Genomic DNA, 15,002 nt, shown 5'->3' on the forward strand with positions numbered 1-15,002 from the left:
TTTTAGTTACTATAACTTTGTAGTATAATTTGAAGTCAGATAATATGATTCTTCCAGTTTGTTTGTTTGTTTCAGAATGTTTTTGGCTATTCAGGCCTTCTGTGGTTCCACACAAATTTTAGGATTTTTTTTCTATATCTGTGAAGAATGTCATTGGTATTTTGATAGGATTGCATTGAATCTACAGATTTGAGATGTTAGTACAATAATTTTAACAATATTTATTCTTCCAATTCATGAACATGGGATGTCTTTCCATATTTGTGTGGGTCTGTACAATTTCTTTTATCAATATTTCAACAGTTTTTTATTACAGAGATTTTTTTATCTTCTTTGTTGAATTTATTCCCAGGTGTCTTTTGTAGCTATTGTAAATTGGATTGTTTTCTTGATTTATTTTTCAGATAGTACACTATTAGCATATAGAAACACTATTGATTTTTATTCTTGTTTAACCTTTAAATTCAGGGGTACACGTGTGAGTGTGTTACACAGGTAAATTTGTGTCATGGAGGTTTTTTATATAGATTACTTCAACACACAGGTATTAGGCCCTAGTACTCATTAGTTATTTTTCCTGATCCTCTTCCTTCTCTCGCCTTCCACAGTCCAGGAGGTGCCAGTGTCTGTTGTTCCCCTCTGTGTATCTATGTGTTCTCATCTTTTTGCTCCCACTTATAAATGAGAGCATATGGTATTTGGTTTTCTGTTTCTGCATTAGTTTACTAAGGATAATGGCCTCCAGCTCCACCCATGTTCTTGCAAAGGACATAATCTTGTTCTTTTTTATGGCTGCATAGTATTCCATGGTGTATATGTACCACATTCTCTTTATCCAGTCTACCACTGATGGGCGTGTAGGTTGATTCCATGTCTTTGCTATAGTGAATAGTGCTGCAGTGAACATACACGTGTATGTGTCTTTGTGACAGAAAAATTTGTATTTCTTTGGGTATATACCCAGTAATGGGATAACTGGTTCAAATGATATTTCTGTCTTTAGGTCTTTGAAGAATTGTCAAACTGTTTCCTACAAGGGTTGAACTAATTTACATTCCCACCAACAGTGTGGAAGTGTAAATTTCTCCAAAACCTCACCAGCTTCTATTATTTTTTTTACTTTTTAGTAATAGCCATTCTGACTGGTATGAGATGGTATCTCATTGTAATTTTTATTAGCACTTCTCAAATGATCAGTAATATTGAAAGTTTTCTTTTCATATTTGTTGGTCACATATTTGTCTTCTTTTGAAAAGTGTCCATTCATGTCTTTTCCCAACTTTTTAATAGGGTCATTTGTATTTTCATTTAAAATTGTTTAAGTTCTTTACAGATGTGGGATATTAGACATTTGTCAGATGTATAGTTTTCCAAAATTCTCTCCCATTTTGTAGAATGTCTGTTTAATCTGTTGACAGTTTCTTTTGCAGTGCAGAAGCACTTCAGTTTAATTAGATCCCATGTGTTAATTTTTGCTTTTGTTGCAATTGCTTTTGACATTTTTGTCATGAAATCTCTGCTCAGTCCTATGTTCAGAATTGTATTGCCTAGATTGTCCTCCAGAGTTTACACAGTTTTGGGTTTTACACTTAAGTTTTCAAGCCATCTTGAGTTATTATTTTGTATATGGTGTAAGAAAGATTCAGTTTTAATCTGCATATGGCTAGCTAGTTGTGCCAGCACCATTTATTGTATAGAGACTTATTTCTCTATTGCTTGGTTTTCATCAGCTTTGTGGAAGATCAGATAGTTGTAGATGTGTGGTTTTATTTCTGGGCTCTTTATTTTGTTCCATTGGTCTATGTGTCTCATTTGTGTACCAGTACCATGCTGTTTTGATTACTATAGCTTTGTAGTATACATTGAAGTTGGGTAGCATAATGTCTTCAGCTTTGTTCTTTTTTGCTCAGGATTATTTGGGCTATTCAGGCTCTTTTTTGGCTCCATATGAATTTTAAAATAGTTTTTTCTAGTTCTGTGAAGAATGTTGTTGGTAAATTTATAGGAATAACATTGAATCTATGAATTGTTTTGGGCAGTATGACCATTTTAACGATACTGATTCTTCCTATCCATGAGCATGGAATACTTTTCCATTCGTTTGTATCATCTCTGATTTCTTTGAGCAGTGTTTTGTATTTCTCTTTGTAGAGATCTTTTAACCCCCTAGTTAGCTGTATTCCCAGGTAATTTATTATTTTTGTGGCAATTGTGAATGGGACTGCATTTCTGATTTGGCTCTCAGCTTGACTGTTGGTGTATAGGAATGCTAGTGATTTTTGTATGTTAATTATTTTGGCCTAGACTTTGCTGAAGTTGTTTATCAGTTCAAGGAGCTTTTGGACTGAGACTATGGGATTTTCTAGATCAAATTATGTAATCTGAAAACAGAGATAGTTTGACTTCCTCTCTTCCTATTTGGACAAGTTTTGTTTCTTTTTCTTGCCTCATTGCTCTGTTCAGGACTTCCAAAACTATGTTGAATAGGAGTAGTGGGAGAGGGCATCCTTATCTTATGATGGTTTTCAAAGGGAATGCTTCCAGCTTTTGCCCAGTCAGTATGATGATTTGCTGTAGATTTGTCATAGATGGCTCTTATTATTTTAAGATACATTCTTTTAATACCTAGTTTATTGAGAGTTTTTAACACAAAAGGGTATGGAATTTTAACAAAGCTTTTTCTGCATCTGTTGAGATAATCATATGGTTTTTGTCTTTAGTTTGGTTTATGTGATGAATCATGTTTATGGATTTGCATAGGTTATACCAGCATTACATCCCAGGGATAAAGTCTACTTGATCACAGTGTATAAGGTTTTGATGTGCTGCTAATTTCAATTTGTAGGTATTTTGTTGATAATTTTTGAATCTATGTTTATCAAGGGTATTGACCTAAAGTTTTCTTTTTTTGTTGTGTCTCCACCAAGTTTTGGCATCAGAAGGATACTGGTCTCATAGAATGAGTTAAGATGGAGTCCCTCTTCCTCAATTTTTTGGAGTAGTTTCAGTGGGAATGCTACCAGCTCTTCTTTGTATATCTGTAGAATTCAGCCATGAATCCGTCCGGTCCTCAGCTTTTTTGGGTTGGTAAGCTATTTATTACTGATTGAATTTCAGAGCTTTTTAGTGGTCCATTCAGGGATTTAATTTCTTCCTGGCTCCATCTTGGGCGGGTGTATGTGTCCAGGAATTTATCTATTTTTTCTAGATTTTCCAGTTTATATGCATAGTGATGTTCATAATATTCTCTGATGTTTATTTGTATTTCTATGAGGTCATTGGTGATATCTCCTTTATCACTTCTGTGTTTATTAAGAGTTTTTCTCTTTTCTTCTTTATTGGTCTAGCTAGCTATTTTAATATTTCTTTCAAAAAACCAATTCCTGGATTTATTTATCTTTTGAATGGTTTTTCTGTGTCTTAATCTCCTTCAGTTCAGTTCTAATTTTGATTATTTCTTGTCTTGTCCTAGCTTTGGGGTTGGTTTGCTCTTGTTCTCTATTTCTTTTTTTTTAGTAGTAATGTTAGGCTTTTAAATCAAGATCTTTTTTTTTTTTCTTGGTGCTACAAGAATGATTTTATTTTGAGCCAGAAAGCAACAGCAATCAAGACAATAGTCAGGGCTGAGGGCTTGGCAGTGTGACTTAAGTACCAGGGATTGAATTTGTCCAGGTGCAAGGAGTGACATAAAGAGAATCAATTTTTCATGTCCAAGTCAAGCTCACACAGATGATGATACTTATCAGTGATTCCCATTTACACAGGCTTGGACTGCTTTTCAGTTAACATTTTTTTGTAACTATTTTATAAATATTTTTAAAGGTGAAGGAGCCACTGCAGTGAAGGTGAATTGGTGCCCCCCGCTTTCTTTTTGGGTGTATCAAGCATATAATCGATGACAGAAAAAGTGAAAGGTATTTATGAGAGTTTTGCATTAAAAAAACCCCGACGGTCAAGTTTCTACACTGCAGCACTGTTGATATTTGAGCAAGGTAACTCTTTGTGGTGGGGGCTGCGCTTGCACTGTAGGATGTTTAACAGTGTCCATGACCTCTATGCACTAGATGCTGGTAGCTTCCTTTTCCCGGCTGTGACAACCAAAAGTGACTCCAGGCATTGCCAAATGTCTCCGGGGGGGTAAAATCGAGCCCTGTTTGAGAAGCACTGTTTTCAAAAACATCCTCTGGCCCCCATCATTGTTTTTGTGTGCTTTTTGCCATTTTATCAAGATAGACCAGATGGTCAACTTCCCAACACCAAATGCACATGTATGTCAGCATATATGTGTGTCTCTTTGCAGGTATCTGCATGTTCCTGGAGCCGAGATGGAATTCCACGGTCACTGGAGGACATTAGTTCAGTTCCTCAGCAAATTTAACGTCAGTATATCAGTACTGTAATAAAAAAGCCCATCTGTATTCAGGCTGTTTCTTCTTCTCCAGCAGAGATCATCGTCAATATTTGCAGTCAGTTTTTGAAGTCACTTTCTTTTAAAGCTGGAAAGAATCTTCACCCAGGCCCACCCTCATCTTAATCCACTATTTAGAGTCCTACTTGAATGATATCACCAGCAACTTTCAACTTTGGATCCAAATTTATTTATTTGTATCCACCAGGAAGAGAGGTACCATGTTTCTGAGTTCTGTTATGAGCACTCGCTACATAACTTGCAAGGCCCAGTGCAAAGTGAAAATGCAGGCCCCTTGTTCAAAAATTATTAAGAATTTCAAGACAGCAACAGCAAAGCATTAAATCAAGCTTAGGGCCCTCTGAACTCCTGGGCTCTGGGCATACCCATGATATCAGACCTGGCAGTCTTGGTTGGTGCTGCATTGATTTTATTGTATTAATTTAATTGGTGCTGCCATCTCTTTTGCCACTGTAACTCAGTGTTTTCTGTGGTGAAGGCCTCAAAGAATAAAATACTGTGATCTCAATCCATTTAGAGACAATGCAAAATTACACTACAGCAGATTTTGACAGCATACATTTTTTAGACTTTCAAAAAATTCACATGGGAATCTTTTCTACATCATTATAGTAATTAAACACGGTGGCCTTTCACCATATACATATTTCCCTGTAAATATGACAACCTGGAAATAGTAACTGCTACTATCCACAGTACTTTTAAGTTAGCCAAGAGTGAGACTTCCACAACAAAATTATGACATAATCTCTCATGTCCTTATAAAAATAGCCAAAACATACCCTAAATGGTTTACTGTGAAAATTGGAGTAGTAACTTTTTAATATTGAAAAACATTATTTTCAAGGAAATATTGTCCTTCTAGTAAGCGTTTTATGTTAACATCATAAGGCAAACTGTAGCATTTATTGGTACCTGGAGACCATGATTTTAAAAACTCAGAAGCTGAGTTTTAGACCCTTTTATTTAGAACCTGTTACTGTACAAAGTGCATTAAAATATCCATTATCTAGTTACTCAAAATGTATGCAAAAATTACTGAGACAACCCTTTCAGTTTATTCAGAGAAGGCAAACACACATTGCTTTCATATTGTAATAAAAAGAAAAACCCATAAGGTTTCCAGAGAAAGATTAATTTTTTTCCATTGAGGTGTCCATCGTTTAGATGTGAAATTGTCTTAGGTATCTATCAAAATATTCATCTGGGTATAAACAATATAGTAAATACATAAAATCTATCTGTTAAGAAAAAGGAGAGTGTCTGCTAGGGAAGAGGAAGGAAGGACCCAGGAAGCTGGCTTGGCCTCCCTTGAAGTCCAGATTTGCAATCACATGAGCTATGGCTACGTGATGCTGAAACAATGGGTTCATTGACTTATTTCAGGGAGGCAGTTGGTTGATTTGGTTAAAAACAAAATCACTAAAACAATGTCTAAATCCACTAGTCTGTTCCATCAAAATGGCTGACCCAGTATACCAGGTAAATATTTTAGCAATTGAAACCATTTATAGAGGTCACACCCTTCAGCAAAGTAGAACCGATGCCAGAGTTCTGGTCCAAGAACTACTCAAGAAAGCCTTAATTCATGGACCATTCCAACGCATCAGACTGGCATGCAAAGAATCCCAGCTGACATTTTATAAGCAAGTTCCTGAATAACGAGTTTGATTTTTTTTTTTTTTTTTTTTTGGTCTTACAACTCTATTGTAAACTAGACTAGATTACAGAGGGACTTCTACATCTTTCAAGATGTGTTTAATAAAGGTCTGTTTATAATAACTTTCGAGGCATGTATCTAGTAAATAGTACTTTATGCAATGTCCCTTGTTATTAGCAACTCATAAATATTAAGTGTTTTTCAGTGACTTACATTTGGATGTGGTAGTGGTGATCAGGGCCATGTGCTGATGTCCTGGAGAGCAAACTCAATCCAAAGTGGTGCTGCTGTTTGTGACAGAACATGTTTATTTACTCAGCCCCAGAGACAAAAGGAAAATTGATATGGGGAAGGGGGAAATAGGACAACTATTAAATGTAGTGAAGAAATTTCACAGGTCTAAAGGAACTATTAAAAGGAAGGACAAAGTAGATTTTATATCATAAAACAGAATCCTACCTCTGATAAAAAACAAATCAGCCTGAATTTTTGAATAATCAATAGGATTCAAAATGACTATTTTCAATTGCAATCTCATTCTTAATGTTCTTCCAGAACTCTTAACCCTGAGAGAAGCAGGGAAAAATGTGGCCAAAGGATTCAGAAACTTTCTTTCCAACATCATCCCATCAGCCATCAGAGGGTAAAGATTTAGCCACGGCAAAGTCCGAGGTCCAAAATCAATTCTTTTCATTCTCTCTCTTGTTCTCCATTTTAGTCGATCCAATACAAGGTTTTGACATCACAATTAAAACACTTCAAATTAAACCACAGCAAGAAAGCCTGTTTACTCCCCTACTAGGTTCAAACACATCCTGATATGCACTGTCTAGGTGATAAGACCTACATGGGATCATTATGAGATATTAGGTGAGAAGGTGAATAAACATACAAAATTATAAAAGTTTTTTTTTCTTTTTTTTGCAAGCCCATAGATTGTGATGAAATAAAAGTTGTAAATAGCTGGTAAACTTATGGGCCTTTTAATGTACAAAACCAAATAATTCCTAAAAGTTGTAATCCCGATTATGTTTCTCTTATAAATAATCTATAGATTTTCCTCTAAATACAAAAAAAAGTAAAGAAATGATTAAAGCCCATACTTAATACAAGACACAGTAAAAGGAGAGGAATCTCCTGTTTTGAGCCCTATCTTAGCTGATTTCTGGACACTTTTGGTGAGATTTCATCACACTCATGAAGCCTGTGCTTTCTCAGTCCCCTAAATAGTGGCCTGAACCTTATTGTTCCCCAGAAAGCACCTCCATGTGGCCAGATGCTCATGGCAGCTGCTCTGTGCTGTCCAAATGGTCTGGGATAGGAAGCCAAGTGATAATTGTCAGACACTTGTTCCACACGGTGAAGGTGGGGCACACGGGCTGCACAAGTGCGACATCGAAGGTGTAGAGATGGATGGAGTTCAAAGCATCATAGAAGGCGATAGAGCCATTATCATAGTCCAGTAGGATGCCCATGTGCCGGAGGTGGCAGGCAGGTTCAATGGGGATTTCCTTGCTATTGTGTCTCACCACCCAGTTATTGTTGCAGCAGCAGAGTGCCCAGGAAACAGAGTTCTTCCCAATTCATTCGTGCTTTGGGGCTGATTTGTAAGCAAGGCCAATGGCATACCATGTGCTTCCACTTACGACCACTTCCTAATAATGACGGCCACTATCAATAAACCCATTTCCAGCTACTCCATAGCTCCCTTGACTGGTGAAGCATTCAGGTGTGTGACTCTTCTTGGATGATGACTCATCACGTTCTATTGTCAAGTTATCATGGGACACCTTCAGTTTTCGATGAGCAGATTTGGGATCCAGTTTAAATGATTGGCTGTTTGTCTTCAACTTCCCAGGCTCACTGCTGCAGCTGCCCGCCTAGTTGATGGCCTTGACCATGAAGATGTACTTGGTGCCACTCTGCAGACCGTGCACTGTGTAGTGGTTCTGCTTGACGTTGGGCACTATCATACAGCTATCAGCTGAGTTACACAGACTAACGACCTTGGCTTGTCTGGTGAATATGGTGTACTGGAGCTTGTAGGAGACCACACTGAATTAGTCATCAGAGGTCCAATGCACAGTGATGGTGTCATATAAAGCTGTGCAGAGCTCTTCTCTAATTATGGAAGGGTTGGGAGCTGTAAGATAATCCAGACATTCTAGCAATTTCTTCCCTCGGGAAAAATCTAAGGCAAAGGTGTCAAATGTGTCATTGAGGTTGATTTCAGGAATTAGAACCTAGGAGGATGCAGTTGCCATGGAGACTCTCTTGGTGATATTCTTAGCAGTCTGTAGGAAACGGGCATGATCATTCTCCTTCAGAGAGTGTTCTGCTTGGGAGATGAGTGATGCCTACCGCTCAATGCACTGTTTGCAGTTTGCAATCTGCTGAGCCAGTTGGCGAAGCCTCGTCACCTTCCCTTCTTTGATCTTGGTTCCAATAATGTGTCGTCTTTGCTGAATGATCTCAATGAGAAGATCACACTCCTCTGTCAATTTGGCTTCTTAACGTGATGCATTGACCTCAACATGTTGACAGGTTTGGATGAGTTTAGCTAAAAGGGTCTCCAGTTCTGTGTTCCTCTTAAAAAGGTTGGTAAGGTTACTCTCTAAGTTTTGCTTCAATTTGTCATAGCGCTCACTCAAAGCTGCCACCTGATGATCGTGGTGCCACCCAACCAGTTTACACAAGGCACAGATTAACTGGTCATCAGTCACGCAGTACATATTCACCTTCTCATCCTCCTGCTCCAAGCACATCAGCCCCTGGATGTGTGAGTCCGGAATTGGCTCAATCAGATGATGGCCTGTAAAGGGCTTCTTATTCAGGTGAGTGGCTTTCAGGCACTCGTCACAGTAGGATACTTCGCAAGTGACACAGGTCTTCACAGAGTCCTGGGCAGGATCCTGGTCACAAAACTGGCAGAGGACCTTCTCGGCTGAGGTCATGGTGTTGGCATCAAAGGCCCGCTCCCGAGGTGTCTCGCTGGGAAAGTTGGGCCCGCTCACTGATGCTTTCTGGAACCTATGGATGATGATCTGTAGAGTGACGTTGCGCTTCAGCCCGTCTAGACCTCGCTGGCTGAGGGTGATGACATGCCGGCAGGTGGGGCACTGGAAGGCGGCGATGGACTCCACAGACTTGTTGGTAGCACAGTGTGATACTAGGATGAGGTGGGCGCAGCTGAAGCAGAGACTGTGTGCGCAGGGCAGTAGGAGAGGGTCCTCAAAGAGCTCCAGACAAATAGGGCAGGTCAGCTCTGACTCCAGTGTTTCCATCTTCAGGCAAAGCTCTCTTGTGTCATCAGCAAAACCCAAGGAAGCTGATCAGCCATCTGCCTCATGTTTAGAATCCCATGACCCATCCGGCAGGGAGCGAGCTGCATCGGAGCCCACGCCGCAGTCTTCAGAGCGGAAAACGCCAAACCCGACAGGAGCCCGCAAGACAAAAGCAAGCCGGCGAAATCTACGGGCAGCAAAGAGCACGCTTTCGTCCTCTTTTTCTTTGATCTGTTGCTACACGCACTCTGCCCGAGACAATGTCAAGTTTCTCCAAGTCAAGATCTTTTAACTTTTTGATGTGAGCATTTAATGCTATAAATTTCCCACTTCGCACTGCCTTAGCTGTGTTCCAGAGATTCTGGTATGTTGTATCTTTTTTCTTATTAGAGAAACACTACCAATTTTTGTAGGTTGATTTTGTATCCTGCAACTTTACTGAATTTGTTTATTAGTTGTAAGAATCATTTGATAGACTCTTTAGGGTTTTCTATATAGAAGATCATGCCATCTGCAAATAGGAACAAGTTGACATATTTCCTTTTTATTTGGATGACCTTTGTTACTTTCTCTTGCCTAATTGTTCTTGCTAGGACTTATGGTACTATTAAATTTTATCAAATGTTTTTTTCTGCATGTATTAAGGTAATTATATGGTTTTAGTTCTTCATTCTGTTGATGTGGTGTATCACATTTATTAATTTGCATATGTTGAGCTATCCTTGCATTCATGGGATAAATTCCACTTGACCCTGGTGTATAATATTTTGGATGTGCTGCTGTATTTTGTTTTCTAGTATTTTGTTTCAGATTTTGCATCTATGCTCATCAGAGACATTGGCTTAATTTTGTTTAGTTTTCTGTTTCTGTTGTGTCCTTCTCTGGTTTCTATATTGGAATAATGGCTACATAGAATAAGTTTAGAAGAATTATTCCTCCTTTGATATTTTTGAATAGTTTCAAAAGAATTGGTGTTAGTTATTTAAGTGTTTGGTAGAATTCAGTACTGAAATCATTCAGTCCTGGGTTCTTTTTTATTAAACTTTTTATTATTGATTCAATCTCATTACTCATTATTTGTTTCTTCGGGTTTTCTATTTCTACCTGGTTAAATCCTGATAGGTTATATATGCCCAGGAATATATCTATTGCCTCAAGGTTTTCAACTTTGTTGGCTTACATTTGTTTGTAATAGCCTCTAATTATCTTTTGTCTAGCTAATGAGCTGTCAATTTTGTTTGTTTTTTCAAAAAACTAAGTTTTAGTTTAATTTGCCTCTTGTATATTTTTAGTCTCCATTTTGTTTATTTTTGCTGTCATTTTTATTTTTTCTTTTCTTTTACTAATTTTGGATTTATTTTGCTTTTGCTTTTCTTGTTCCTTAAGGCACATCATTTGGTTGTTTATTTGAAATCTTTCTACTTTGATACAGGTGTTTATTGTTGTAAACTTTCTTCTAGGTAATATTTTCACTGAGTCCCAAAGATTTGGGTATGTTTATTTCTATTTACATTTGTTACAAAAAATATTAATTTCCTTATTAATTTCTTCCTTGACCCCTTGTTCATTTGGGGACATGTTGTTTAATTTGTATGTATTTGTACTTTTTAAAAAAAAATTCCTTTTGTTATTGATATCTAGTTTTATTCCATTGTAGTTATCAAAAATACTTGATATGATTTTAATATTTAAAATTTGTTGCCACTTGTTTTGTGGCCTAACATATTATCTATCCTGAAAATGTTCCATGTGTGAGGAAAACAATGTGTATTCTGCAGTTATTGAACAAAATACTTTATAAGTATCTATTAGGACCATTTGGTCTGTAGTGCAATTTAAATTCAATATTTCTTTGTTCATTCTCCATCTAGAAGATCTGCCTAATGCTAAGATTGAGGTGTTGAAGTCCTCAGATTTATTTTACTAGATTCTACTTGTCCCTTCAGATTTAATAATATTTGCTGTATATATCTGGGAACTCCTGAGTGGAGTACCTATGTATTTATAACTGTTATATTTTCTTGTTGAATTGACCCCTTGATCATTATATAATTACCTTCTTTGTCTCCTTTCACAATTTTTAACTTAAAGCCTAGTATATTTGATATAAAAATAGCTACTCCTTCTCACTTTTGTCCTCCTTTTAAATGGAATATGTGTTTTTAAATTTCATCACTTCCAGTCTGCATGTGTCTTTACAGGTGAAGTAAGTTTCTTATAAGTAGTATATAGTTGCATATTATTTATTTCTGTTCAGCTAGTATATCTTGTAATTGAAGTACTTAATCTATTACATTTAAGGTTATTATTGATAGGTGATGACTCGTCTGTTATTTTTCTTATTTGTTTTCTGGTCCTTTTGTCTATCCTTGCATTTTGTATATCTTTTTATTTTGGTTCATTTCTGTAGTCTTATTTTTTGTCTTTCACCTATGTGTATCCACTCTACCAGTAAGTTTATTTATTTGCATGTTTTATTATTATAGTCATCATCTTTTCACTTCTACATGTTGGACTCCCTTAAGAATTTCTTAAAAGACTAGTTCTCGTAGTTATGAATTCCCTCAGATTTTGCTTGTCTAGGAAAAAAATTGTTTTCTCCTTCATATATGAAGGATAACTTTGCTGGATATAGTATTCTTGATTGGCAGGGTTTTTTTTTTCTTTTATCCTATTGAATATCTCTTGCATTTTCTCTGGCCTACAAGGTTTCTGCTGAGAAATATCTTTTTAGTCTAAAAGATATTCTCTTATATGTGACTTGAGACTTTTCTGTTGCTGCTTTTCAAAATCTCTATCTTTAACTTTTTAACAGAGCTTTTAAAGAATTTATTATACTAATTTTCAGGGACCTTAATGACATTAGTGTCCTTACATTTCATAACATGGCTTTACCACTGCCAGTTTTTTCTAAATATCTTTGAGTTTTGACAGTTTGATGGTAATGGATCTACAAAAGAAACTTTTGAGGCTGAATCTATTTAATCTATTTGGAGACCTTTGAGCTTCCTGGGTCTGGATGCCTATGTCTATCCAATGCCTTGGTATATGTTTCAGGGTTGTTTTGTTTTTTGTTTTTGTTTTTTTTTTTTGTAATGGTGCCCATCAGTCCTGGGGCCTTTTTTATTCTTTTTTCTTTATTACCTTGTTATTTCAAAAGATGTCTTTGAATTCAGAAGGTTTTTCTTCTGCTCCAATTTGTTGTTGAAGGTTTAATTACATTTTATTTCATCCATTGAATACTTCAACTCTAAGTTTTCTATTTGTTTGTGTGTGTGTGTGTGTGTGATATCTATCTCTTCATTAAATTTCTCATACAAATCATAAATTGTTTTTCTGATTTTGTTGAATTACCTACCTATATTCTTTTGTATTTCACTGAGTTTTTTTTTTTTAATAATTACTTCAAATTTCTTTTCAGGAAACAAGGATTTTCTTTTTGTGAGGCATCTATTACTAGGGGATTATTGTGTTCTTTTGAGATGTAATGATTTCTTGCTTTTCCTTTTTATTTTCTTTTTTTGTCTCTACATGGTTATCTGTGTGTTTGTGGAAGAGTCACCTCTTCCAATATTATAGAATGGCTTTTGTAAAGAAAATTTCCCAAAACTGTATCCTGTAGCGCTGCTTGAGTAGGGTGCTTCAGTTTTGGTTGTGGATGAATGTAGCAGTATAGCCTCAATGTGATTTCTTCTGCTTTAATCAGTGTCAGTGGTATCTGTGAGTTCCTCAGTGGCCTAGACTGAAAGTATTTGTGGAGGCAGTGGCACAGTTTTTCTGGGGTCAGTGGAAACCAGGTAAGGCTCTTCTCAAGTCCTGGGGAACTGTGCATAAGGGTATGGCAGCTTCACCAGATGAGGGTGGTAAACTGAACACATTGTAAATGAATAATTTGAGACATGAACTGTTTCTTCCTAGTCAATTTCCTATTTATATTAAATTTTAAAAAAGGAGCAAAGGACACACAGAGAGAACTTCTTTAATATTATTAAAAATAATGTTAGTTGACATTTCTAAAAATTTATTTAAAAACTGGCATGGACTTATGTCTTCATAACTTAGCAGGCACTTATTATGTATTTCTAAGGGCCAAGTACTGAGCTAGGCATAAATGGGACCAGATTTAGATGTTCTTTATACTCATTGAGTATATATTTGTTCTAAAAACATTTATTTTAAATTCAATGGTACATGAGCAGGTTTGTTATATAGGTAAAAACTGTGCATCACAGGGGTTTTATGTACAGCTTGTTTTGTGACTGAGGTAATAAGATAGTACTTCATAGGTAGTTTTTCAAACCTCTCTCTCCTCCCATCCTGCACCCTCAAGTAGGTCCTGGTATCTGTTGTTCCCTTCTTTGTGTTCATGAATTCTCATGTTTAGCTCCCACTTATAAGTGAGAGCAAAGTGAATATTCTTTAGAGTAGCATTCCTATTTTTTTTGGTACCAGGGGATGGCTTCATGGAAGACAGTTTTTCCATGGACAGGGGCATGATGGCGAGGCAGATGATTTCAGAATGAAACTGCTCCACCTCAGATCATCAGGCATTAGTTAGATTCTCATAAGGAGCATGCGACCTAGCTCCCTTGCATACGCAGTTCACAATAGGTTCACACTCTTATCAGAATCTAATGTCGCTGCTGATCTGACAGGAGGCAGAGCTCAGGAGGTAATGGTCATGCACCTCCTACCGTGTTAGCCCAGTTCCTAACTGGTCATGAACTAGTATCAGTCTGTGGCCCAAGAGCTGGGGACTCCTGCTTTAGGAGACATGTAGACAATAAACAATGAATACATATGAATACATTTGTGAATAGATAAAGAAGAAAATACTATATGATGATAAAAATTAGATTAATGTCAAAATTAATCTCTACTTTTAAATATTCAATTAAAATGTTAACACCTACAGCTCATAGTGACTCTATAGAAATACACTTTATAATAATATTTAAAAATATATGACAAATGTTTACTTTGAATCTTAATAAATAAAATATTAAAAAGTATTTTTCATAAGAAAGAAACTAATAAAATAACTAGAAAACCAATAACAAAATGTCAATAGCAAGTCCTTACCTATCAATAATCACATTAGCTATAAGTGGAGTGTAGTTTCCAATCAAAAGACATACAGTGGATAAATGGATGAGAATAAGACACGACTATATGCTGCCTCACTTAATCTGTAAAGACACAAATAGACTAAAATAAAAATATAGAAAAAGATATTCCATGAAAATGGAAACTAAAAAAGGACAGTAGTTAAATTTAAACCAGATTGCAGGGCAAAAACGGTAAAAATAAGCAAAGAATGTCATTATATCATAATAAAGGGGTCAGTTTAACAAGAGACTATAATGATTATAAATATACATTTACTCAATAATTTAGCAAGACTTAAAAAAGATAAAATATCCCAATAAATATAACTGATATGACAAAAGAGACATTACAATTGATATCATAAAAATTCAAAGTATAATTATAGACTATTATTAGCAACTATATGCCAATAAATTGGAAAACCTATAAGAAATGGATACATTTCTAAATAAGTACAACTTAACAAGATTGAGCCATGAAGAAACCCAAAACCTGAATAGACCAATACAAATAATGATAT

At 36.2% G+C, this 15,002-nt stretch overlaps 1 pseudogene; it reads right to left on the reverse strand.

Moving 5' to 3' along the window:
• Positions 1 to 7,369: 7,369 nt before the first annotated feature.
• LOC105709770 (E3 ubiquitin-protein ligase Midline-1-like) lies at positions 7,370 to 9,373 on the reverse strand (annotated as a pseudogene).
• Between the last annotated feature and the right edge of the window lie 5,629 nt (positions 9,374 to 15,002).

Source organism: Aotus nancymaae, unplaced genomic scaffold, assembly GCF_030222135.1.
Source record: "Aotus nancymaae isolate 86718 unplaced genomic scaffold, 86718_ANA_hifiasm-v0.15.2.pri h1tg000009l, whole genome shotgun sequence".
NCBI lineage: Eukaryota > Metazoa > Chordata > Mammalia > Primates > Aotidae > Aotus > Aotus nancymaae.